The sequence below is a fragment of the Oryctolagus cuniculus genome, chromosome 16 (assembly GCF_051225735.1).
Source record: "Oryctolagus cuniculus isolate XC-2025 breed Fujian yellow rabbit chromosome 16, ASM5122573v1, whole genome shotgun sequence".
Classification (NCBI taxonomy): Eukaryota; Metazoa; Chordata; class Mammalia; order Lagomorpha; family Leporidae; genus Oryctolagus; species Oryctolagus cuniculus.
Window position 1 is genome coordinate 33,057,448 of NC_142882.1, and position 24,953 is coordinate 33,082,400.

At 40.2% G+C, this 24,953-nt stretch overlaps 1 long non-coding RNA gene across 1 annotated transcript in view; it reads left to right on the forward strand.

The window, feature by feature from the left end:
- Positions 1-24,953, forward strand: part of LOC149121664 (uncharacterized) — a 189,602-nt gene that overhangs the window by 14,570 nt on the left and 150,079 nt on the right. The window lies entirely within an intron of this gene.

Genomic DNA, 24,953 nt, shown 5'->3' on the forward strand with positions numbered 1-24,953 from the left:
TCCTAAATGTTTTCTGGGTCTGAGTCGGTTTTGCCTTCTTATTCCCAAATTTTGTATTCTGATGCAATACAAGCAAGATTTTGGAGAGTAGCCATTATGAAAGAAAGAAAAAAAAAAAAAACACAGCGCATTGCCCTTTCAGGATTAGAAATCTACAGGAAACACGACCAAGATGAGTTTCTGTGTTTTGGAAAATGACATAGAACGCTTCTGCTGAGGGGACAGATTCTAATTCCCTCCCAAATGAGTGTGAGTGCGATTTTGAGGTGAATTCAATCAGAATTCCAAAGTCAGTCTGTGGAAGGGGGGGATGAATCTGGAAACAGCCAGTTTCCTTGTGTCTAAATCCAGCCAAATATCACAAAGTGCTCTTGCATTTCTTTGGCTTTTTTCTCTTTTTTCTTATTTATCATGGTTTGTAATTAATTTTCTCATGTGAGCTTTGGTTTTGAGGCTGGCATATTGAGTTCAGGGCAGAAGAGGATGGTTCTTTTTCAATCAGGGCACAGCTGTTGGCTGGCTGCAGTTCTGGCTTGCTGTCCTTATTTTGAGTACTTCAGCAGATTTGTGGTTTCTTGTGTGGCAATTTCCCAAATGTTTTCTGGGTCTGAGTTGGCTTTGCCTTCTTCCTTCCCAAATTTTGTATTCTGATGCAATGCAAAGAAGAGTTTGTACAGAGTAGCCATTATGAAATAAAAAACACAACAAATAGGCGTTTGAAGCTTAGAAATCTACAGGTAACATAACCAAGGTGAGTTTTTGTGTTTATGAAAATAAAATGGAACACTTTGGCTGAGGTGACAGATATTAATTGCCTCCAAACTGAGTTTCACTGTGATTTTCAGGTTAATTCAGTCAGAATTCCACAGGCAGTCAGCTGGAGGGGTGGATGAATCCGGGAACAGCCGGTTTCCTTGTGACTAAATCAAGCCTTATATCATTATGGATTCTTGCATTTTTTTGGCTTTTTTCTCTTTTGTCGTATTTATCATGGTTTGTAATGAATTTTCTGATGTGAGCTTTGGTTTTGAGGCTGGCATATTGAGTTCAGGCACAAGAGGAAGGTTCTTTTTCAATCAGGGCACAGCTGTTGGCTTGCTCCAATTCTGGCTTGCTGTCATTGTTTTGGGTGTCTCAGCTGATTTGTGGTTTCTTGAGTGCCAATTTCCTAAATGTTTTCTGGGTCTGAGTCGGTTTTGCCTACTTATTCCCAAATTTTGTATTCTGATGCAATACAAGCAAGATTTTGGAGAGTAGCCATTATGAAAGAAAAAAAAAAAAAAACACAGCGCATTGCCCTTTCAGGATTAGAAATCTACAGGCAACACGCCCAAGATGAGTTTCTGTGTTTTGGAAAAAGTCATGGAACCCTTCTGCTGAGGGGACAGATTTTAATTCACTCCAAATTGAGTGTGAGTGCGATTTTGAGGTGAATTCAATCAGAATTCCAAGGTCTGTCTGTGGAAGGGGGGGATGAATCTGGAAACAGCCAGTTTCCTTTTATCTGAATCCAGCCAAATATCAAAAAGAACTCTTGCATTTCTTTGGCTTTTTCACATTTCCCTTATTTATCATGGTTTGTAATGAATTTTCTGATGTGAGCTTTGGTTTTGAGGCTGCAATATAGAGTTCAGGGCACCGGAGGAATGGTCTTTTTCAAACAGGGCACAGCTGTTTGTGTGCTCTAATTCTGGCTTCCTGTCAGTGTTTTGGGTGCCTCAGCTGATATTTGGTTTCTTGTGTTTCACTGCGATTGTCAGGTTAATTCAGTCAGAATTCCACAGGCAGTCAGCTTTAGTGGTGGATGAATCTGGGAACAGCCGGTTTCCTTGCAACTAAATCAAACCCAATATCATTATGGATTCTTGCATTTCTTTGGATTTTTCTCTTTTTTCTTATTTATCATGGTTTGTAATGAATTTTCTGATGTGAGCTTTGGTTTAGAGGCTGCAATATGCAGTTCAGGGAACCGGAGGAGGGTCTTTTTCAATCAGGGCACAGCTGTTGGCTTGCTCCAATTCTGGCTTGCTGTCATTGTTTTGGGTGCCTCAGCCGATTTGTGGTTTCTTGAGTGCCAATTTCCTAAATGTTTTCTGGGTCTGAGTCGGTTTTGCCTTCCCAAATTATTTCCAAATTTTGTATTTTGATGCAATACAAGCAAGATTTTGGAGAGTAGCCATTATGAAAGAAAAAAAAAAAAACACAGCAAATTGACCTTTCAGGATTAGAAATCCATAGGCAACACAACCAAGATGAGATTCTGTGTTTTGGAAAATGACATGGAACGCTTCTGCTGAGGTGACAGATTCTAATTCCCTCCAAATGGAGTGTGAGAGCGATTTTGAGGTGAATTCAATCAGAATTCCAAAGTCAGTCTGTGGAAGGGGGGGATGAATCTGGAAACAGCCAGTTTCCTTGTATCTGAATCCTGCCAAATATCACAAAGGACTCTTGCATTTCTTTGGCTTTTTCACATTTCCCTTATTTATCATGGTTTGTAATGAATTTTCTGATGTGAGCTTTGGTTTTGAGGCTGGCATTTTGAATTCAGGGCACCTGAGGAATGGTCTTTTTCAAACAGGGCACAGCTGTTGGCCTGCTCCAATTCTGGCTATTGTCTTTGTTTTGGGTGCCTCAGCTGATATTTGGTTTCTTGAGTTTCACTGAGATTGTCAGGTTAATTCAGTCAGAATTCCACAGGCAGTCAGCTTTAGTGGTGGATGAATCTGGGAACAGCCGGTTTCCTTGCAACTAAATCAAACCCAATATCATTATGGATTCTTGCATTTCTTTGGCTTTTTTCTCTTTTTTCTTATTTATCATGGTTTGTAATGAATTTTCTGATGTGAGCTTTGGTTGAGGCTGCAATATGGAGTTCAGGGCACAAGAGGATGGTTCTTTTTCAATCAGGGCACAGCTGTTGGCTTGCTCCACTTCTGGCTTGCTGTCATTGTTTTGAGTGCCTCAGCCGATTTGTGGTTTCTTGTGTGGCAATTTCCCAAATGTTTTCTGGGTCTGAGTTGGCTTTGCCTTCTTCCTTCCCAAATTTTGTATTCTGATGCAATGCAAAGAAGAGTTTGTACAGAATAGCCATTACGAAAGAAAAAACACAACTAATAGGCGTTTGAAGCTTAGAAATCTACAAGTAACACTACCAAGGTGAGTTTTTGTGTTTTGGAAAATCAAATGGAACACTTTGGCTGAGGTGACAGATATTAATTGCCTCCAAACTGAGTTTCACTGTGATTTTCAGGTTAATTCAGTCAGAATTCCACAGGCAGTCAGCTGGAGGGGTAGATGAATCCAGGAACAGCCGGTTTCCTAGTGACTAAATCAAGCCCTATATCATTATGGATTCTTGCAATTCTTTGGCTTTTTTCTCTTTTTTCTTATTTATCATGGTTTGTAATGAATTTTCTGATGTGAGCTTTCGTTTTGAGTCTGGCATATTGAGTTCAGGGCACAAGAGGAAGGTTCTTTTTCAATGAGGGCACAGCTGTTGGCTTGCTCCACTTCTGGCTTGCTGTCATTGTTTTGGGTACCTCAGCTGATTTGTGGTTTCTTGTGTGGCAATTTCCTAAATGTTTTCTGGGTCTGAGTTGGTTTTGCCTTCTTCCTTCCCAAATTTTGTATTCTGATGCAATACAAGCAAAATTTTGGACAGAGTAGCCATTATGAAAGAAAAAAAAAACACAGCAAATTTACCATTCAGGATTAGAAATCCATAGGCAACACAACCAAGGTGAGATTCTGTGTTTTGGAAAATGACATGGAACGCTTCTGCTGAGGGGACAGATTCTAATTCCCTCCAAATGGAGTGTGAGAGCGATCTTGAGGTGAATTCAATCAGAATTCCAAAGTCAGTCTGTGGAAGGGGGGGATGAATCTGGAAACAGCCACTTTCTTTGTGTCTAAATCCTGCCAAATATCACAAAGGACTCTTGCATTTCTTTAGCTTTTTCACATTTCCCTTATTTATCATGGTTTGTAATGAATTTTCTGATGTGAGCTTTGGTTTTGAGGCTGGCATATTGAGTTCAGGGCACAAGAGGAAGGTTCTTTTTCAATCAGGGCACAGCTGTTGGCTTGCTCCACTTCTGGCTTGCTGTCATTGTTTTGGGTGCCTCAGCAGATTTGTGGTTTCTTGTGTGGCAATTTCCTAAATGTTTTCGGGGCCTGAGTTGGTTTTGCCTTCTTCCTTCCCAATTTTTGCATTCTGATGCAATACAAGCAAGATTTTGGACAGAGTAGCCATTATGAAAGAAAAAAAAAAAAAACACAGCAAATTGACCTTTCAGGATTAGAAATCCATAGGCAACACAACCAAGATGAGATTCTGTGTTTTGGAAAATGACATGGAACGCTTCTGCTGAGGTGACAGATTCTAATGCCCTCCAAATGGAGTGTGAGAGCGATTTTGAGGTGAATTCAATCAGAATTCCAAAGTCGGTCTGTGGAAGGGGGGGATGAATCTGGAAACAGCCAGTTTCTTTGTTTCTAAATCCTGCCAAATATCACAAAGGACTCTTGCATTTCTTTGGCTTTTTCACATTTCCCTTATTTATCATGGTTTGTAATGAATTTTCTGATGTGAGCTTTGGTTTTGAGGCTGGCATATTGAGTTCAGGGCACAAGAGGAAGGTTCTTTTTCAATCAGGGCACAGCTGTTGGCTTGCTCCACTTCTGGCTTGCTGTCATTGTTTTGGGTGCCTCAGCCGATTTGTGGTTTCTTGAGTGCCAATTTCCTAAATGTTTTCTGGGTCTGAGTCGGTTTTGCCTTCTTATTCCCAAATTTTGTATTCTGATGCAATACAAGCAAGATTTTGGAGAGTAGCCATTATGAAAGAAAGAAAAAAAAAAAAAACAACACAGCGCATTGCCCTTTCAGGATTAGAAATCTACAGGAAACACGACCAAGATGAGTTTCTGTGTTTTGGAAAATGACATAGAACGCTTCTGCTGAGGGGACAGAATCTAATTCCCTCCCAATGAGTGTTAGTGCGATTTTGAGGTGAATTCAATCAGAATTCCAAAGTCAGTCTGTGGAAGGGGGGGATGAATCTGGAAACAGCCAGTTTCCTTGTGTCTAAATCCAGCCAAATATCACAAAGTGCTCTTGCATTTCTTTGGCTTTTTTCTCTTTTTTCTTATTTATCATGGTTTGTAATTAATTTTCTCATGTGAGCTTTGGTTTTGAGGCTGGCATATTGAGTTCAGGGCAGAAGAGGATGGTTCTTTTTCAATCAGGGCACAGCTGTTGGCTGGCTGCAGTTCTGGCTTGCTGTCCTTATTTTGAGTACTTCAGCAGATTTGTGGTTTCTAGTGTGGCAATTTCCCAAATGTTTTCTGGGTCTGAGTTGGCTTTGCCTTCTTCCTTCCCAAATTTTGTATTCTGATGCAATGCAAAGAAGAGTTTGTACAGAGTAGCCATTATGAAATAAAAAACACAACAAATAGGCGTTTGAAGCTTAGAAATCTACAGGTAACATAACCAAGGTGAGTTTTTGTGTTTATGAAAATAAAATGGAACACTTTGGCTGAGGTGACAGATATTAATTGCCTCCAAACTGAGTTTCACTGTGATTTTCAGGTTAATTCAGTCAGAATTCCACAGGCAGTCAGCTGGAGGGGTGGATGAATCCGGGAACAGCCGGTTTCCTTGTGACTAAATCAAGCCTTATATCATTATGGATTCTTGCATTTTTTTGGCTTTTTTCTCTTTTGTCGTATTTATCATGGTTTGTAATGAATTTTCTGATGTGAGCTTTGGTTTTGAGGCTGGCATATTGAGTTCAGGCACAAGAGGAAGGTTCTTTTTCAATCAGGGCACAGCTGTTGGCTTGCTCCAATTCTGGCTTGCTGTCATTGTTTTGGGTGTCTCAGCTGATTTGTGGTTTCTTGAGTGCCAATTTCCTAAATGTTTTCTGGGTCTGAGTCGGTTTTGCCTACTTATTCCCAAATTTTGTATTCTGATGCAATACAAGCAAGATTTTGGAGAGTAGCCATTATGAAAGAAAAAAAAAAAAACACAGCGCATTGCCCTTTCAGGATTAGAAATCTACAGGCAACACGCCCAAGATGAGTTTCTGTGTTTTGGAAAAAGTCATGGAACCCTTCTGCTGAGGGGACAGATTTTAATTCACTCCAAATTGAGTGTGAGTGCGATTTTGAGGTGAATTCAATCAGAATTCCAAAGTCAGTCTGTGGAAGGTTGGGATGAATCTGGAAACAGCCAGTTTTTTTTTATCTGAATCCAGCCAAATATCAAAAAGAATTCTTGCATTTCTTTGGCTTTTTCACATTTCCCTTATTTATCATGGTTTGTAATGAATTTTCTGATGTGAGCTTTGGTTTTGAGGCTGCAATATAGAGTTCAGGGCACCGGAGGAATGGTCTTTTTCAAACAGGGCACAGCTGTTTGTGTGCTCTAATTTTGGCTTCCTGTCAGTGTTTTGGGTGCCTCAGCTGAAATTTGGTTTCTTGAGTTTCACTGCGATTGTCAGGTTAATTCAGTCAGAATTCCACAGGCAGTCAGCTTTAGTGGTGGATGAATCTGGCAACAGCCGGTTTCCTTGCAACTAAATCAAACCCAATATCATTATGGATTCTTGCATTTCTTTGGATTTTTCTCTTTTTTCTTATTTATCATGATTTGTAATGAATTTTCTGATATGAGCTTTGGTTTAGAGGCTGCAATATGCAGTTCAGGGAACCAGAGGAGGGTCTTTTTCAATCAGGGCACAGCTGTTGGCTTGCTCCACTTCTGGCTTGCTGTCATTGTTTTGAGTGCCTCAGCCGATGTGGTTTCTTGAGTGCCAATTTCCTAAATGTTTTCTGGGTCTGAGTCGGTTTTGCCTTCCCAAATTATTTCCAAATTTTGTATTTTGATGCAATACAAGCAAGATTTTGGAGAGTAGCCATTATGAAAGAAAAAAAAAAAAAAACACAGCGAATTGCCCTTTCAGGATTATAAATCTACAGGCTACACGACCAAGATGAGTTTCTGTGTTTTGGAAAATGACATAGAACCCTTCTGCTGAGGTGACAGATTCTAATTCCCTCCAAATTGAGTGTGAGTGCGATTTTGAGGTGAATTCAATCAGAATTCCAAGGTCTGTCTGTGGAAGGGGGGGATGAATCTGGAAACAGCCAGTTTCCTTTTATCTGAATCCAGCCAAATATCAAAAAGGACTCTTGCATTTCTTTGGCTTTTTCACATTTTCCTGATTTATCATGGTTTGTAATGAATTTTCTGATGTGAGCTTGGTTTTGAGGCTGCAATATGGAGTTCAGGGTACTGGAGGACCTGTCTTTTTCATAGAGGGTACAGCTGTTGGCTTGCTGCAATTCTGGCTTGCTGTCATTGTTTTGGGTTCCTCAGCCAATTTGTGTTTTCCTGTGTGGCAATTTCCCAAATGTTTTCTGGGTCTGAGTTGGCTTTGCCTTCTTCCTTCCCAAATTTTGTATTCTGATGCAATGCAAGCGAGATTTCTGACAGAGTAGCCATTACGAAAGAAAAAACACAACTAATAGGCGTTTGAAGCTTAGAAATCTACAAGTAACACTACCAAGGTGAGTTTTTGTGTTTTGGAAAATCAAATGGAACACTTTGGCTGAGGTGACAGATATTAATTGCCTCCAAACTGAGTTTCACTGTGATTTTCAGGTTAATTCAGTCAGAATTCCACAGGCAGTCAGCTGGAGGGGTAGATGAATCCAGGAACAGCCGGTTTCCTAGCGACTAAATCAAGCCCTATATCATTATGGATTCTTGCAATTCTTTGGCTTTTTTCTCTTTTTTCTTATTTATCATGGCTTGTAATGAATTTTCTGATGTGAGCTTTGGTTTTGAGGCTGCAATATGGAGTTCAGGGCACAAGAGGAAGGTTCTTTTTCAATCAGGGCACAGCTGTTGGCTTGCTCCACTTCTGGCTTGCTGTCATGGTTTTGGGTGCCTCAGTGACTTTTGGCTTCTTGAGCGGCAATTTCCTAAATGTTTTCTGGGTCTGATTTGGTGTTGCCTTCTTCCTTCCCAAATTTTGTATTCTGATGCAATACAAACAAGAGTTTGGACAGAGTAGCCATTATGAAATAAAACACACAAGAAATAGGATGTTGAAACTTAGACATCTACAGGTAAAACAACCAAGGTGAGTTTTTCTGTTTTGGAAAATCAAATGGAACACTTTGGCTGAGGTGACAGATATTAATTGCCTCCAAACTGAGTTTCACTGCGATTTTCAGGTTAATTCAGTCAGAATTCCACAGGCCGACAGCTTGAGGGGCGAATGAATCCGAGAACAGCCGGGTTCCTTGCGACTAAATCAAGCCCAATATAATTAGGGATTCTTGCATTTCTTTGGCTTTTTTCTCATTTTTCTTCTTTATCATGGTTTGTAATGAATTTTCTGATGTGAGCTTTGGTTTTGAGGCTGGCATATTGAGTTCAGGGCACAAGAGGAAGGTTCTTTTTCAATCAGGGCACAGCTGTTGGCCTGCTCCAATTCTGGCTTGCTGTCATTGTTTTGGGTGCCTCAGCTGACTTTTGGTTTCTTGAGTGAAAATTTCCTAAATGTTTTCTGGGTCAGAGTTGCTTTTGCCTTCTCCCTTTTGAAATTTTGCATTCTGACACAATACAAACAAAGTTTGGGCACAGTAGCCATTATGAAATAAACAACACAACAAATTGCATTTGAAGCTTAGAAATCTGCAGGTAGCATGACCAAGGTGAGTTTTTGTGTATTGGAAAGTAAAGTGGAACACTTTGGCTGAGGTGACAGATATTAATTGCCTCCAAACCGAGTTTCACTGTGATTTTCAGGTGAATTCAGTCAGAAACCACAGACACTCAGCTGGGAGTTGTTGATGAATCTGCAACCAGCCAGCAATAAGAGAATAAATCAAGCCCAATATCACTAAGAACTCCTGCATTTCTTTGGCTTTTTTCTGATTTTTCTTATTTATCATGGTTTGTAATGAATTTTCTGATGTGAGCTTTGGTTTTGAGGCTGGCATATTGAGTTCAGGGCACAAGAGGAAGGTTCTTTTTCAATCAGGGCACAGCTGTTGGCGTGTTCTAATTCTGGCATCCTGACATTTTTTTGGGTGCCTCAGCTGATTTGTGATTTCTTGAGCGGCAATTTCCTAAATGTTTTCTGGGTCTGAGTTGGTTTTGCCTTCTTCCTTCCCAAATTTTGTATTCTGACACAATACAAACAAGAGTTTGGCCAGTGCAGCCATTATGAAATAAAAAACACTACACATAGGTGTTTGAAGCTTAGAAATCTACAGATAACACGACCAAGGTGAGTTTTTGTGTTATGGAAAATAAAATGGAACACTTTGGCTGAGGTGACAGATATTAATTGCCTCCAAACTGAGTTTCACTGTGATTTTCAGGTGAATTCAGTCAGAATTCCACAGGCAGTCAGCTGGAGGGGTGGATGAATCCGGGCACAGCCCGTTTCCTTCCGACTAAATCCAGCTCAATATCATTATGGATTCTTGCATTTCTTGGCTTTTTTCTCATTTTTCTTATGTATCGTGGTTTGTAATGAATTTCCTGATGTCAGCTTTGGTTTTGAGGCTGGAATATGGAGTTCAGGGTCCCGGAAGAATGGCCTTTTTCAATCAGGACTCAGCTGATTGCCTCCTCCAATTCTGGCTTGCTGTCATGGTTTTGGGTGCCTCAGCTGACTTTTGGTTTCTTGAGTGGCAATTTCCTAAATGTTTTCTGTGTCTGAGTTGGCTTTGCCTTCTTCCTTCCGAAATTTTGTATGTGATGCAATACAAGGAAGATTTTGGACAGAGTAGCCATTATGAAATAAAAAACACAACAAATAGGCGTTTGAAGCTTGGAAATCTATAGGTAACATGACCAAAGTGAGTTTTTTTGTTTTGGAAAATAAAATGGAACACTTTGGCTGAGGTGACAGATATTAATTGTCTCCAAACCGAATTTCACTGCCATTTTGAGGTGAATTCAGTCAGAATCCCTATTCACTCAGCTGGGAGTTGTGGATGAATCTGGAAACAGCTGTTTACTTAGGAATAAATCAAGCCCAATATCACTAAGAAAACTTGCATTTCTTTGGCTTTTTTCTGATTTTTCCTATTTATCATGGTTTGAAAAGAATTTTTTGATGTGAGCTTTGGTTTTGTGGCTGGCATATTGAGTTTAGGGCACAAGAGGAAGGTTCTTTTTCAATCAGGGCACAGCTGTTGGCGTGCTCCAATTCTGCTTGCTGTCATTGTTTTGGGTGCCTCAGCTGATATGTGGATTCTTTTTCTGCAGTTTCCTAAATGTTTTCTGGTTCTGATCGGATTTGCCTTCTTATTCCCAAATTTTGTATTCTGACGCAATACAAGCAAGATTTTGGACAGAGTAGCCATTATGAAAGAAAAAAAAAACACAGTAAATTGCCCTTTCAGGATTAGAAATCTACAGGCAACACGACCAAGATGAGTTTCTGTGTCTTGGAAATTCACATGGAACACTTCTGCTGAGTGTGAGGGGACAGATACTAATTCCCTCCAAATTGAGTGTGAGTGCGATTTTGAGGTGAATTGAGTCAGAATTCCAAAGTCAGTCTGTGGAAGGGGGGGATGAATCCAGAAACAGCCTGTTTCCTTCTGTCTAAATCCAGCCAAATACCACAAAGGACTCTTGAATTACTTTGGCTTTCTCAGATTTCCCTTATTTATCATTGTTTGTAATGATTATTTTTTGTGAGCTTTGGTTTTGAGGCTGGAAGATGGAGTTCAGGGCACTGGATTAATGGTTTTGTTCAATCAGGGCACAGCTGTTGGCTTGCTCCAATTCTGGCTTGCTGTCATTGTTTTGGGTGCCTCAGCCGATTTGTGGTTTCTTGAGCGGTAATTTGCTAAATATTTTCTGGGTCTGAGTCGGTTTTAACTTCTTCCTTCCCAAATTTTGTATTCTGATGCAATACAAGCAAGATTTTGACAGAGTAGCCATTATGAAAGAAAAAATAACACAGCAAATTGCCCTTTCAGGATTAGAAATCTACAGGCAACTCGACCAAGATGAGTTTCTGTGTTTTGGAAAATGACATACAACGCTTCTGCTGAGGGGACAGATCCTAATTCCCTCCAAATTGAGTGTGAGAGCGATTTTGAGGTGAATTCAATCAGAATTCCAAAGTCTGTCTGTGGAAGGGGGTATGAATCTGGGAACAGCCAGTTTCCTTGTGTCTGAATCCAGCCAAATATCACAAAGGACTCCTGCATTTCTTTGGCTTTTTCACATTTCCCTTATTTATCATGGTTTGTAATGAATTTTCTGCTGTGAGCTTTGGTTTTGAGGCTGGAATATGGAGTTCAGGGCACAGGAGGAATGGTCTTTTTCAAACAGGGTACTTTTGTCGCCTTGCTCCCATTTTGCCTTGCTGTCATTGTTTTGGGTGCCTCAGCTGACTTTTGGTTTCTTGAGCGGCAATTTCCTAAATGTTTTATGGGTCTGAGTTGGTTTTGGCTTCTTCCTTCCCAAATTTTGTATTCTGCCACAATACAAACAAGAGTTTGGGCACGGTAGCCATTATGAAATAAAAAACACAACAAATAGGTGTTTGAAGCTTAGAAATCTACAGGTAACACGACCAAGGTGAGGTTTTGTGTTTTGGAAAATAAAATGGAAACTTTGGCTGAGGTGACAGATATTAATTGCCTCCAAACTGAGTTTCACTGTGATTTTCAGGTGAATTCAGTCAGAAACCACAGACACTCAGCTGGGAGTTGTTGATGAATCTTCAACCAGCCAGCAATAAGAGAATAAATCAAGCCCAATATCACTAAGAACTCCTGCATTTCTTTGGCTTTTTTCTGATTTTTCTTATTTATCATGGTTTGTAATGAATTTTCTGATGTGAGCTTTGGTTTTGAGGCTGGCATATTGAGTTCAGGGCACAAGAGGAAGGTTCTTTTTCAATCAGGGCACAGCTGTTGGCGTGTTCTAATTCTGGCATCCTGACATTTTTTTGGGTGCCTCAGCTGATTTGTGATTTCTTGAGCGGCAATTTCCTAAATGTTTTCTGGGTCTGAGTTGGTTTTGCCTTCTTCCTTCCCAAATTTTGTATTCTGACACAATACAAACAAGAGTTTGGCCAGTGCAGCCATTATGAAATAAAAAACACTACACATAGGTGTTTGAAGCTTAGAAATCTACAGATAACATGACCAAGGTGAGTTTTTGTGTTATGGAAAATAAAATGGAACACTTTGGCTGAGGTGACAGATATTAATTGCCTCCAAACTGAGTTTCACTGCGATTTTCAGGTGAATTCAGTCAGAATTCCACAGGCAGTCAGCTGGAGGGGTGGATGAATCCGGGCACAGCCCGTTTCCTTCCGACTAAATCCAGCTCAATATCATTATGGATTCTTGCATTTCTTGGCTTTTTTCTCATTTTTCTTATGTATCGTGGTTTGTAATGAATTTCCTGATGTCAGCTTTGGTTTTGAGGCTGGAATATGGAGTTCAGGGTCCCGGAAGAATGGCCTTTTTCAATCAGGACTCAGCTGATTGCCTCCTCCAATTCTGGCTTGCTGTCATGGTTTTGGGTGCCTCAGCTGACTTTTGGTTTCTTGAGTGGCAATTTCCTAAATGTTTTCTGTGTCTGAGTTGGCTTTGCCTTCTTCCTTCCGAAATTTTGTATGTGATGCAATACAAGGAAGATTTTGGACAGAGTAGCCATTATGAAATAAAAAACACAACAAATAGGCGTTTGAAGCTTGGAAATCTATAGGTAACATGACCAAAGTGAGTTTTTTTGTTTTGGAAAATAAAATGGAACACTTTGGCTGAGGTGACAGATATTAATTGTCTCCAAACCGAATTTCACTGCCATTTTGAGGTGAATTCAGTCAGAATCCCTATTCACTCAGCTGGGAGTTGTGGATGAATCTGGAAACAGCTGTTTACTTAGGAATAAATCAAGCCCAATATCACTAAGAAAACTTGCATTTCTTTGGCTTTTTTCTGATTTTTCCTATTTATCATGGTTTGAAAAGAATTTTTTGATGTGAGCTTTGGTTTTGTGGCTGGCATATTGAGTTTAGGGCACAAGAGGAAGGTTCTTTTTCAATCAGGGCACAGCTGTTGGCGTGCTCCAATTCTGCTTGCTGTCATTGTTTTGGGTGCCTCAGCTGATATGTGGATTCTTTTTCTGCAGTTTCCTAAATGTTTTCTGGTTCTGATCGGATTTGCCTTCTTATTCCCAAATTTTGTATTCTGACGCAATACAAGCAAGATTTTGGACAGAGTAGCCATTATGAAAGAAAAAAAAAAACACAGTAAATTGCCCTTTCAGGATTAGAAATCTACAGGCAACACGACCAAGATGAGTTTCTGTGTCTTGGAAATTCACATGGAACACTTCTGCTGAGGGGACAGATACTAATTCCCTCCAAATTGAGTGTGAGTGCGATTTTGAGGTGAATTGAGTCAGAATTCCAAAGTCAGTCTGTGGAAGGGGGGGATGAATCCAGAAACAGCCTGTTTCCTTCTGTCTAAATCCAGCCAAATACCACAAAGGACTCTTGAATTACTTTGGCTTTCTCAGATTTCCCTTATTTATCATTGTTTGTAATGATTATTTTTTGTGAGCTTTGGTTTTGAGGCTGGAAGATGGAGTTCAGGGCACTGGATTAATGGTTTTGTTCAATCAGGGCACAGCTGTTGGCTTGCTCCAATTCTGGCTTGCTGTCATTGTTTTGGGTGCCTCAGCCGATTTGTGGTTTCTTGAGCGGTAATTTGCTAAATATTTTCTGGGTCTGAGTCGGTTTTAACTTCTTCCTTCCCAAATTTTGTATTCTGATGCAATACAAGCAAGATTTTGACAGAGTAGCCATTATGAAAGAAAAAATAACACAGCAAATTGCCCTTTCAGGATTAGAAATCTACAGGCAACTCGACCAAGATGAGTTTCTGTGTTTTGGAAAATGACATACAACGCTTCTGCTGAGGGGACAGATCCTAATTCCCTCCAAATTGAGTGTGAGAGCGATTTTGAGGTGAATTCAATCAGAATTCCAAAGTCTGTCTGTGGAAGGGGGTATGAATCTGGGAACAGCCAGTTTCCTTGTGTCTGAATCCAGCCAAATATCACAAAGGACTCCTGCATTTCTTTGGCTTTTTCACATTTCCCTTATTTATCATGGTTTGTAATGAATTTTCTGCTGTGAGCTTTGGTTTTGAGGCTGGAATATGGAGTTCAGGGCACAGGAGGAATGGTCTTTTTCAAACAGGGTACAGTTGTCGCCTTGCTCCCATTTTGCCTTGCTGTCATTGTTTTGGGTGCCTCAGCTGACTTTTGGTTTCTTGAGCGGCAATTTCCTAAATGTTTTATGGGTCTGAGTTGGTTTTGGCTTCTTCCTTCCCAAATTTTGTATTCTGCCACAATACAAACAAGAGTTTGGGCACGGTAGCCATTATGAAATAAAAAAACACAACAAATAGGTGTTTGAAGCTTAGAAATCTACAGGTAACACGACCAAGGTGAGGTTTTGTGTTTTGGAAAATAAAATGGAAACTTTGGCTGAGGTGACAGATATTAATTGCCTCCAAACTGAGTTTCACTGTGATTTTCAGGTGAATTCAGTCAGAATTCCACAGGCAGTCAGCTGGAGGGGTGGATGAATCCGGGAACAGCCGGTTTCCTTGCAACTAAATCAAACCCAATATCATTATGGATTCTTGCATTTCTTTGGCTTTTTTCTCTTTTTTCTTATTTATCATGGTTTGTAATGAATTTTCTGATGTGAGCTTTGGTTTTGAGGTTGCAATATGGAGTTCAGGGCACAAGAGGATGGTTCTTTTTCAATCAGGGCACAGCTGTTGGCTTGCTCCACTTCTGGCTTGCTGTCATTGTTTTGAGTGCCTCAGCCGATTTGTGGTTTCTTGTGTGGCAATTTCCCAAATGTTTTCTGGGTCTGAGTTGGCTTTGCCTTCTTCCTTCCCAAATTTTGTATTCTGATGCAATGCAAAGAAGAGTTTGTACAGAATAGCCATTACGAAAGAAAAAACACAACTAATAGGCGTTTGAAGCTTAGAAATCTACAAGTAACACTACCAAGGTGAGTTTTTGTGTTTTGGAAAATCAAATGGAACACTTTGGCTGAGGTGACAGATATTAATTGCCTCCAAACTGAGTTTCACTGTGATTTTCAGGTTAATTCAGTCAGAATTCCACAGGCAGTCAGCTGGAGGGGTAGATGAATCCAGGAACAGCCGGTTTCCTAGCGACTAAATCAAGCCCTATATCATTATGGATTCTTGCAATTCTTTGGCTTTTTTCTCTTTTTTCTTATTTATCATGGCTTGTAATGAATTTTCTGATGTGAGCTTTGGTTTTGAGGCTGCAATATGGAGTTCAGGGCACAAGAGGAAGGTTCTTTTTCAATCAGGGCACAGCTGTTGGCTTGCTCCACTTCTGGCTTGCTGTCATGGTTTTGGGTGCCTCAGTGACTTTTGGCTTCTTGAGCGGCAATTTCCTAAATGTTTTCTGGGTCTGATTTGGTGTTGCCTTCTTCCTTCCCAAATTTTGTATTCTGATGCAATACAAACAAGAGTTTGGACAGAGTAGCCATTATGAAATAAAACACACAAGAAATAGGATGTTGAAACTTAGACATCTACAGGTAAAACAACCAAGGTGAGTTTTTCTGTTTTGGAAAATCAAATGGAACACTTTGGCTGAGGTGACAGATATTAATTGCCTCCAAACTGAGTTTCACTGCGATTTTCAGGTTAATTCAGTCAGAATTCCACAGGCCGTCAGCTTGAGGGGCGAATGAATCCGAGAACAGCCGGGTTCCTTGCGACTAAATCAAGCCCAATATAATTAGGGATTCTTGCATTTCTTTGGCTTTTTTCTCATTTTTCTTCTTTATCATGGTTTGTAATGAATTTTCTGATGTGAGCTTTGGTTTTGAGGCTGGCATATTGAGTTCAGGGCACAAGAGGAAGGTTCTTTTTCAATCAGGGCACAGCTGTTGGCATGCTCCAATTCTGGCTTGCTGTCATTGTTTTGGGTGCCTCAGCTGACTTTTGGTTTCTTGAGTGAAAATTTCCTAAATGTTTTCTGGGTCAGAGTTGCTTTTGCCTTCTCCCTTTTGAAATTTTGCATTCTGACACAATACAAACAAAGTTTGGGCACAGTAGCCATTATGAAATAAACAACACAACAAATTGCGTTTGAAGCTTAGAAATCTGCAGGTAGCATGACCAAGGTGAGTTTTTGTGTATTGGAAAGTAAAGTGGAACACTTTGGCTGAGGTGACAGATATTAATTGCCTCCAAACCGAATTTCACTGCCATTTTGAGGTGAATTCAGTCAGAATCCCTATTCACTCAGCTGGGAGTTGTTGATGAATCTGCAACCAGCCAGCAATAAGAGAATAAATCAAGCCCAATATCACTAAGAACTCCTGCATTTCTTTGGCTTTTTTCTGATTTTTCTTATTTATCATGGTTTGTAATGAATTTTCTGATGTGAGCTTTGGTTTTGAGGCTGGCATATTGAGTTCAGGGCACAAGAGGAAGGTTCTTTTTCAATCAGGGCACAGCTGTTGGCGTGTTCTAATTCTGGCATCCTGACATTTTTTTGGGTGCCTCAGCTGATTTGTGATTTCTTGAGCGGCAATTTCCTAAATGTTTTCTGGGTCTGAGTTGGTTTTGCCTTCTTCCTTCCCAAATTTTGTATTCTGACACAATACAAACAAGAGTTTGGCCAGTGCAGCCATTATGAAATAAAAAACACTACACATAGGTGTTTGAAGCTTAGAAATCTACAGATAACACGACCAAGGTGAGTTTTTGTGTTATGGAAAATAAAATGGAACACTTTGGCTGAGGTGACAGATATTAATTGCCTCCAAACTGAGTTTCACTGTGATTTTCAGGTGAATTCAGTCAGAATTCCACAGGCAGTCAGCTGGAGGGGTGGATGAATCCGGGCACAGCCCGTTTCCTTCCGACTAAATCCAGCTCAATATCATTATGGATTCTTGCATTTCTTGGCTTTTTTCTCATTTTTCTTATGTATCGTGGTTTGTAATGAATTTCCTGATGTCAGCTTTGGTTTTGAGGCTGGAATATGGAGTTCAGGGTCCCGGAAGAATGGCCTTTTTCAATCAGGACTCAGCTGATTGCCTCCTCCAATTCTGGCTTGCTGTCATGGTTTTGGGTGCCTCAGCTGACTTTTGGTTTCTTGAGTGGCAATTTCCTAAATGTTTTCTGTGTCTGAGTTGGCTTTGCCTTCTTCCTTCCGAAATTTTGTATGTGATGCAATACAAGGAAGATTTTGGACAGAGTAGCCATTATGAAATAAAAAACACAACAAATAGGCGTTTGAAGCTTGGAAATCTATAGGTAACATGACCAAAGTGAGTTTTTTTGTTTTGGAAAATAAAATGGAACACTTTGGCTGAGGTGACAGATATTAATTGTCTCCAAACCGAATTTCACTGCCATTTTGAGGTGAATTCAGTCAGAATCCCTATTCACTCAGCTGGGAGTTGTGGATGAATCTGGAAACAGCTGTTTACTTAGGAATAAATCAAGCCCAATATCACTAAGAAAACTTGCATTTCTTTGGCTTTTTTCTGATTTTTCCTATTTATCATGGTTTGAAAAGAATTTTTTGATGTGAGCTTTGGTTTTGTGGCTGGCATATTGAGTTTAGGGCACAAGAGGAAGGTTCTTTTTCAATCAGGGCACAGCTGTTGGCGTGCTCCAATTCTGCTTGCTGTCATTGTTTTGGGTGCCTCAGCTGATATGTGGATTCTTTTTCTGCAGTTTCCTAAATGTTTTCTGGTTCTGATCGGATTTGCCTTCTTATTCCCAAATTTTGTATTCTGACGCAATACAAGCAAGATTTTGGACAGAGTAGCCATTATGAAAGAAAAAAAAAACACAGTAAATTGCCCTTTCAGGATTAGAAATCTACAGGCAACGCGACCAAGATGAGTTTCTGTGTCTTGGAAATTCACATGGAACACTTCTGCTGAGGGGACAGATACTAATTCCCTCCAAATTGAGTGTGAGTGCGATTTTGAGGTGAATTGAGTCAGAATTCCAAAGTCAGTCTGTGGAAGGGGGGGATGAATCCAGAAACAGCCTGTTTCCTTCTGTCTAAATCCAGCCAAATACCACAAAGGACTCTTGAATTACTTTGGCTTTCTCAGATTTCCCTTATTTATCATTGTTTGTAATGATTATTTTTTGTGAGCTTTGGTTTTGAGGCTGGAAGATGGAGTTCAGGGCACTGGATTAATGGTTTTGTTCAATCAGGGCACAGCTGTTGGCTTGCTCCAATTCTGGCTTGCTGTCATTGTTTTGGGTGCCTCAGCCGATTTGTGGTTTCTTGAGCGGTAATTTGCTAAATATTTTCTGGGTCTGAGTCGGTTTTAACTTCTTCCTTCCCAAATTTTGTATTCTGATGCAATACAAGCAAGATTTTGACAGAGTAGCCATTATGAAAGAAAAAATAACACAGCAAATTGCCCTTTCAGGATTAGAAATCTACAGGCAACTCGACCAAGATGAGTTTCTGTGTTTTGGAAAATGACATACAACGCTTCTGCTGAGGGGACAGATCCTAATTCCCTCCAAATTGAGTGTGAGAGCGATTTTGAGGTGAATTCAATCAGAATTCCAAAGTCTGTCTGTGGAAGGGGGTATGAATCTGGGAACAGCCAGTTTCCTTGTGTCTGAATCCAGCCAAATATCACAAAGGACTCCTGCATTTCTTTGGCTTTTTCACATTTCCCTTATTTATCATGGTTTGTAATGAATTTTCTGCTGTGAGCTTTGGTTTTGAGGCTGGAATATGGAGTTCAGGGCACAGGAGGAATGGTCTTTTTCAAACAGGGTACAGTTGTCGCCTTGCTCCCATTTTGCCTTGCTGTCATTGTTTTGGGTGCCTCAGCTGACTTTTGGTTTCTTGAGTGGCAATTTCCTAAATGTTTTATGGGTCTGAGTTGGTTTTGGCTTCTTCCTTCCCAAATTTTGTATTCTGCCACAATACAAACAAGAGTTTGGGCACGGTAGCCATTATGAAATAAAAAACACAACAAATAGGTGTTTGAAGCTTAGAAATCTACAGGTAACACGACCAAGGTGAGGTTTTGTGTTTTGGAAAATAAAATGGAAACTTTGGCTGAGGTGACAGATATTAATTGCCTCCAAACTGAGTTTCACTGTGATTTTCAGGTGAATTCAGTCAGAAACCACAGACACTCAGCTGGGAGTTGTTGATGAATCTGCAACCAGCCAGCAATAAGAGAATAAATCAAGCCCAATATCACTAGGAACTCCTGCATTTCTTTGGCTTTTTTCTGATTTTTCTTATTTATCATGGTTTGTAATGAATTTTCTGATGTGAGCTTTGGTTTTGAGGCTGGCATATTGAGTTCAGGGCACAAGAGGAAGGTTCTTTTTCAATCAGGGCACAGCTGTTGGCGTGTTCTAATTCTGGCATCCTGACATTTTTTTGGGTGCCTCAGCTGATTTGTGATTTCTTGAGCGGCAATTTCCTAAATGTTTTCTGGGTCTGAGTTGGTTTTGCCTTCTTCCTTCCCAAATTTTGTATTCTGACACAATACAAACAAGAGTTTGGCCAGTGCAGCCATTATGAAATAAAAAACACTACACATAGGTGTTTGAAGCTTAGAAATCTACAGATAACATGACCAAGGTGAGTTTTTGTGTTATGGAAAATAAAATGGAACACTTTGGCTGAGGTGACAGATATTAATTGCCTCCAAACTGAGTTTCACTGCGATTTTCAGGTGAATTCAGTCAGAATTCCACAGGCAGTCAGCTGGAGGGGTGGATGAATCCGGGCACAGCCCGTTTCCTTCCGACTAAATCCAGCTCAATATCATTATGGATTCTTGCATTTCTTGGCTTTTTTCTCATTTTTCTTATGTATCGTGGTTTGTAATGAATTTCCTGATGTCAGCTTTGGTTTTGAGGCTGGAATATGGAGTTCAGGGTCCCGGAAGAATGGCCTTTTTCAATCAGGACTCAGCTGATTGCCTCCTCCAATTCTGGCTTGCTGTCATGGTTTTGGGTGCCTCAGCTGACTTTTGGTTTCTTGAGTGGCAATTTCCTAAATGTTTTCTGTGTCTGAGTTGGCTTTGCCTTCTTCCTTCCGAAATTTTGTATGTGATGCAATACAAGGAAGATTTTGGACAGAGTAGCCATTATGAAATAAAAAACACAACAAATAGGCGTTTGAAGCTTGGAAATCTATAGGTAACATGACCAAAGTGAGTTTTTTTGTTTTGGAAAATAAAATGGAACACTTTGGCTGAGGTGACAGATATTAATTGTCTCCAAACCGAATTTCACTGCCATTTTGAGGTGAATTCAGTCAGAATCCCTATTCACTCAGCTGGGAGTTGTGGATGAATCTGGAAACAGCTGTTTACTTAGGAATAAATCAAGCCCAATATCACTAAGAAAACTTGCATTTCTTTGGCTTTTTTCTGATTTTTCCTATTTATCATGGTTTGAAAAGAATTTTTTGATGTGAGCTTTGGTTTTGTGGCTGGCATATTGAGTTTAGGGCACAAGAGGAAGGTTCTTTTTCAATCAGGGCACAGCTGTTGGCGTGCTCCAATTCTGCTTGCTGTCATTGTTTTGGGTGCCTCAGCTGATATGTGGATTCTTTTTCTGCAGTTTCCTAAATGTTTTCTGGTTCTGATCGGATTTGCCTTCTTATTCCCAAATTTTGTATTCTGACGCAATACAAGCAAGATTTTGGACAGAGTAGCCATTATGAAAGAAAAAAAAAACACAGTAAATTGCCCTTTCAGGATTAGAAATCTACAGGCAACACGACCAAGATGAGTTTCTGTGTCTTGGAAATTCACATGGAACACTTCTGCTGAGGGGACAGATACTAATTCCCTCCAAATTGAGTGTGAGTGCGATTTTGAGGTGAATTGAGTCAGAATTCCAAAGTCAGTCTGTGGAAGGGGGGGATGAATCCAGAAACAGCCTGTTTCCTTCTGTCTAAATCCAGCCAAATACCACAAAGGACTCTTGAATTACTTTGGCTTTCTCAGATTTCCCTTATTTATCATTGTTTGTAATGATTATTTTTTGTGAGCTTTGGTTTTGAGGCTGGAAGATGGAGTTCAGGGCACTGGATTAATGGTTTTGTTCAATCAGGGCACAGCTGTTGGCTTGCTCCAATTCTGGCTTGCTGTCATTGTTTTGGGTGCCTCAGCCGATTTGTGGTTTCTTGAGCGGTAATTTGCTAAATATTTTCTGGGTCTGAGTCGGTTTTAACTTCTTCCTTCCCAAATTTTGTATTCTGATGCAATACAAGCAAGATTTTGACATAGTAGCCATTATGAAAGAAAAAATAACACAGCAAATTGCCCTTTCAGGATTAGAAATCTACAGGCAACTCGACCAAGATGAGTTTCTGTGTTTTGGAAAATGACATACAACGCTTCTGCTGAGGGGACAGATCCTAATTCCCTCCAAATTGAGTGTGAGAGCGATTTTGAGGTGAATTCAATCAGAATTCCAAAGTCTGTCTGTGGAAGGGGGTATGAATCTGGGAACAGCCAGTTTCCTTGTGTCTGAATCCAGCCAAATATCACAAAGGACTCCTGCATTTCTTTGGCTTTTTCACATTTCCCTTATTTATCATGGTTTGTAATGAATTTTCTGCTGTGAGCTTTGGTTTTGAGGCTGGAATATGGAGTTCAGGGCACAGGAGGAATGGTCTTTTTCAAACAGGGTACAGTTGTCGCCTTGCTCCCATTTTGCCTTGCTGTCATTGTTTTGGGTGCCTCAGCTGACTTTTGGTTTCTTGAGCGGCAATTTCCTAAATGTTTTATGGGTCTGAGTTGGTTTTGGCTTCTTCCTTCCCAAATTTTGTATTCTGCCACAATACAAACAAGAGTTTGGGCACGGTAGCCATTATGAAATAAAAAAACACAACAAATAGGTGTTTGAAGCTTAGAAATCTACAGGTAACACGACCAAGGTGAGGTTTTGTGTTTTGGAAAATAAAATGGAAACTTTGGCTGAGGTGACAGATATTAATTGCCTCCAAACTGAGTTTCACTGTGATTTTCAGGTGAATTCAGTCAGAATTCCACAGGCAGTCAGCTGGAGGGGTGGATGAATCCGGGAACAGCCGGTTTCCTTGCAACTAAATCAAACCCAATATCATTATGGATTCTTGCATTTCTTTGGCTTTTTTCTCTTTTTTCTTATTTATCATGGTTTGTAATGAATTTTCTGATGTGAGCTTTGGTTTTGAGGTTGCAATATGGAGTTCAGGGCACAAGAGGATGGTTCTTTTTCAATCAGGGCACAGCTGTTGGCTTGCTCCACTTCTGGCTTGCTGTCATTGTTTTGAGTGCCTCAGCCGATTTGTGGTTTCTTGTGTGGCAATTTCCCAAATGTTTTCTGGGTCTGAGTTGGCTTTGCCTTCTTCCTTCCCAAATTTTGTATTCTGATGCAATGCAAAGAAGAGTTTGTACAGAATAGCCATTACGAAAGAAAAAACACAACTAATAGGCGTTTGAAGCTTAGAAATCTACAAGTAACACTACCAAGGTGAGTTTTTGTGTTTTGGAAAATCAAATGGAACACTTTGGCTGAGGTGACAGATATTAATTGCCTCCAAACTGAGTTTCACTGTGATTTTCAGGTTAATTCAGTCAGAATTCCACAGGCAGTCAGCTGGAGGGGTAGATGAATCCAGGAACAGCCGGTTTCCTAGCGACTAAATCAAGCCCTATATCATTATGGATTCTTGCAATTCTTTGGCTTTTTTCTCTTTTTTCTTATTTATCATGGCTTGTAATGAATTTTCTGATGTGAGCTTTGGTTTTGAGGCTGCAATATGGAGTTCAGGGCACAAGAGGAAGGTTCTTTTTCAATCAGGGCACAGCTGTTGGCTTGCTCCACTTCTGGCTTGCTGTCATGGTTTTGGGTGCCTCAGTGACTTTTGGCTTCTTGAGCGGCAATTTCCTAAATGTTTTCTGGGTCTGATTTGGTGTTGCCTTCTTCCTTCCCAAATTTTGTATTCTGATGCAATACAAACAAGAGTTTGGACAGAGTAGCCATTATGAAATAAAACACACAAGAAATAGGATGTTGAAACTTAGACATCTACAGGTAAAACAACCAAGGTGAGTTTTTCTGTTTTGGAAAATCAAATGGAACACTTTGGCTGAGGTGACAGATATTAATTGCCTCCAAACTGAGTTTCACTGCGATTTTCAGGTTAATTCAGTCAGAATTCCACAGGCCGTCAGCTTGAGGGGCGAATGAATCCGAGAACAGCCGGGTTCCTTGCGACTAAATCAAGCCCAATATAATTAGGGATTCTTGCATTTCTTTGGCTTTTTTCTCATTTTTCTTCTTTATCATGGTTTGTAATGAATTTTCTGATGTGAGCTTTGGTTTTGAGGCTGGCATATTGAGTTCAGGGCACAAGAGGAAGGTTCTTTTTCAATCAGGGCACAGCTGTTGGCATGCTCCAATTCTGGCTTGCTGTCATTGTTTTGGGTGCCTCAGCTGACTTTTGGTTTCTTGAGTGAAAATTTCCTAAATGTTTTCTGGGTCAGAGTTGCTTTTGCCTTCTCCCTTTTGAAATTTTGCATTCTGACACAATACAAACAAAGTTTGGGCACAGTAGCCATTATGAAATAAACAACACAACAAATTGCGTTTGAAGCTTAGAAATCTGCAGGTAGCATGACCAAGGTGAGTTTTTGTGTATTGGAAAGTAAAGTGGAACACTTTGGCTGAGGTGACAGATATTAATTGCCTCCAAACCGAATTTCACTGCCATTTTGAGGTGAATTCAGTCAGAATCCCTATTCACTCAGCTGGGAGTTGTGGATGAATCTGGAAACAGCTGTTTACTTAGGAATAAATCAAGCCCAATATCACTAAGAAAACTTGCATTTCTTTGGCTTTTTTCTGATTTTTCCTATTTATCATGGTTTGAAAAGAATTTTTTGATGTGAGCTTTGGTTTTGTGGCTGGCATATTGAGTTTAGGGCACAAGAGGAAGGTTCTTTTTCAATCAGGGCACAGCTGTTGGCGTGCTCCAATTCTGCTTGCTGTCATTGTTTTGGGTGCCTCAGCTGATATGTGGATTCTTTTTCTGCAGTTTCCTAAATGTTTTCTGGTTCTGATCGGATTTGCCTTCTTATTCCCAAATTTTGTATTCTGACGCAATACAAGCAAGATTTTGGACAGAGTAGCCATTATGAAAGAAAAAAAAAACACAGTAAATTGCCCTTTCAGGATTAGAAATCTACAGGCAACACGACCAAGATGAGTTTCTGTGTCTTGGAAATTCACATGGAACACTTCTGCTGAGGGGACAGATACTAATTCCCTCCAAATTGAGTGTGAGTGCGATTTTGAGGTGAATTGAGTCAGAATTCCAAAGTCAGTCTGTGGAAGGGGGGGATGAATCCAGAAACAGCCTGTTTCCTTCTGTCTAAATCCAGCCAAATACCACAAAGGACTCTTGAATTACTTTGGCTTTCTCAGATTTCCCTTATTTATCATTGTTTGTAATGATTATTTTTTGTGAGCTTTGGTTTTGAGGCTGGAAGATGGAGTTCAGGGCACTGGATTAATGGTTTTGTTCAATCAGGGCACAGCTGTTGGCTTGCTCCAATTCTGGCTTGCTGTCATTGTTTTGGGTGCCTCAGCCGATTTGTGGTTTCTTGAGCGGTAATTTGCTAAATATTTTCTGGGTCTGAGTCGGTTTTAACTTCTTCCTTCCCAAATTTTGTATTCTGATGATGATTTTGACAGAGTAGCCATTATGAAAGAAAAAATAACACAGCAAATTGCCCTTTCAGGATTAGAAATCTACAGGCAACTCGACCAAGATGAGTTTCTGTGTTTTGGAAAATGACATACAACGCTTCTGCTGA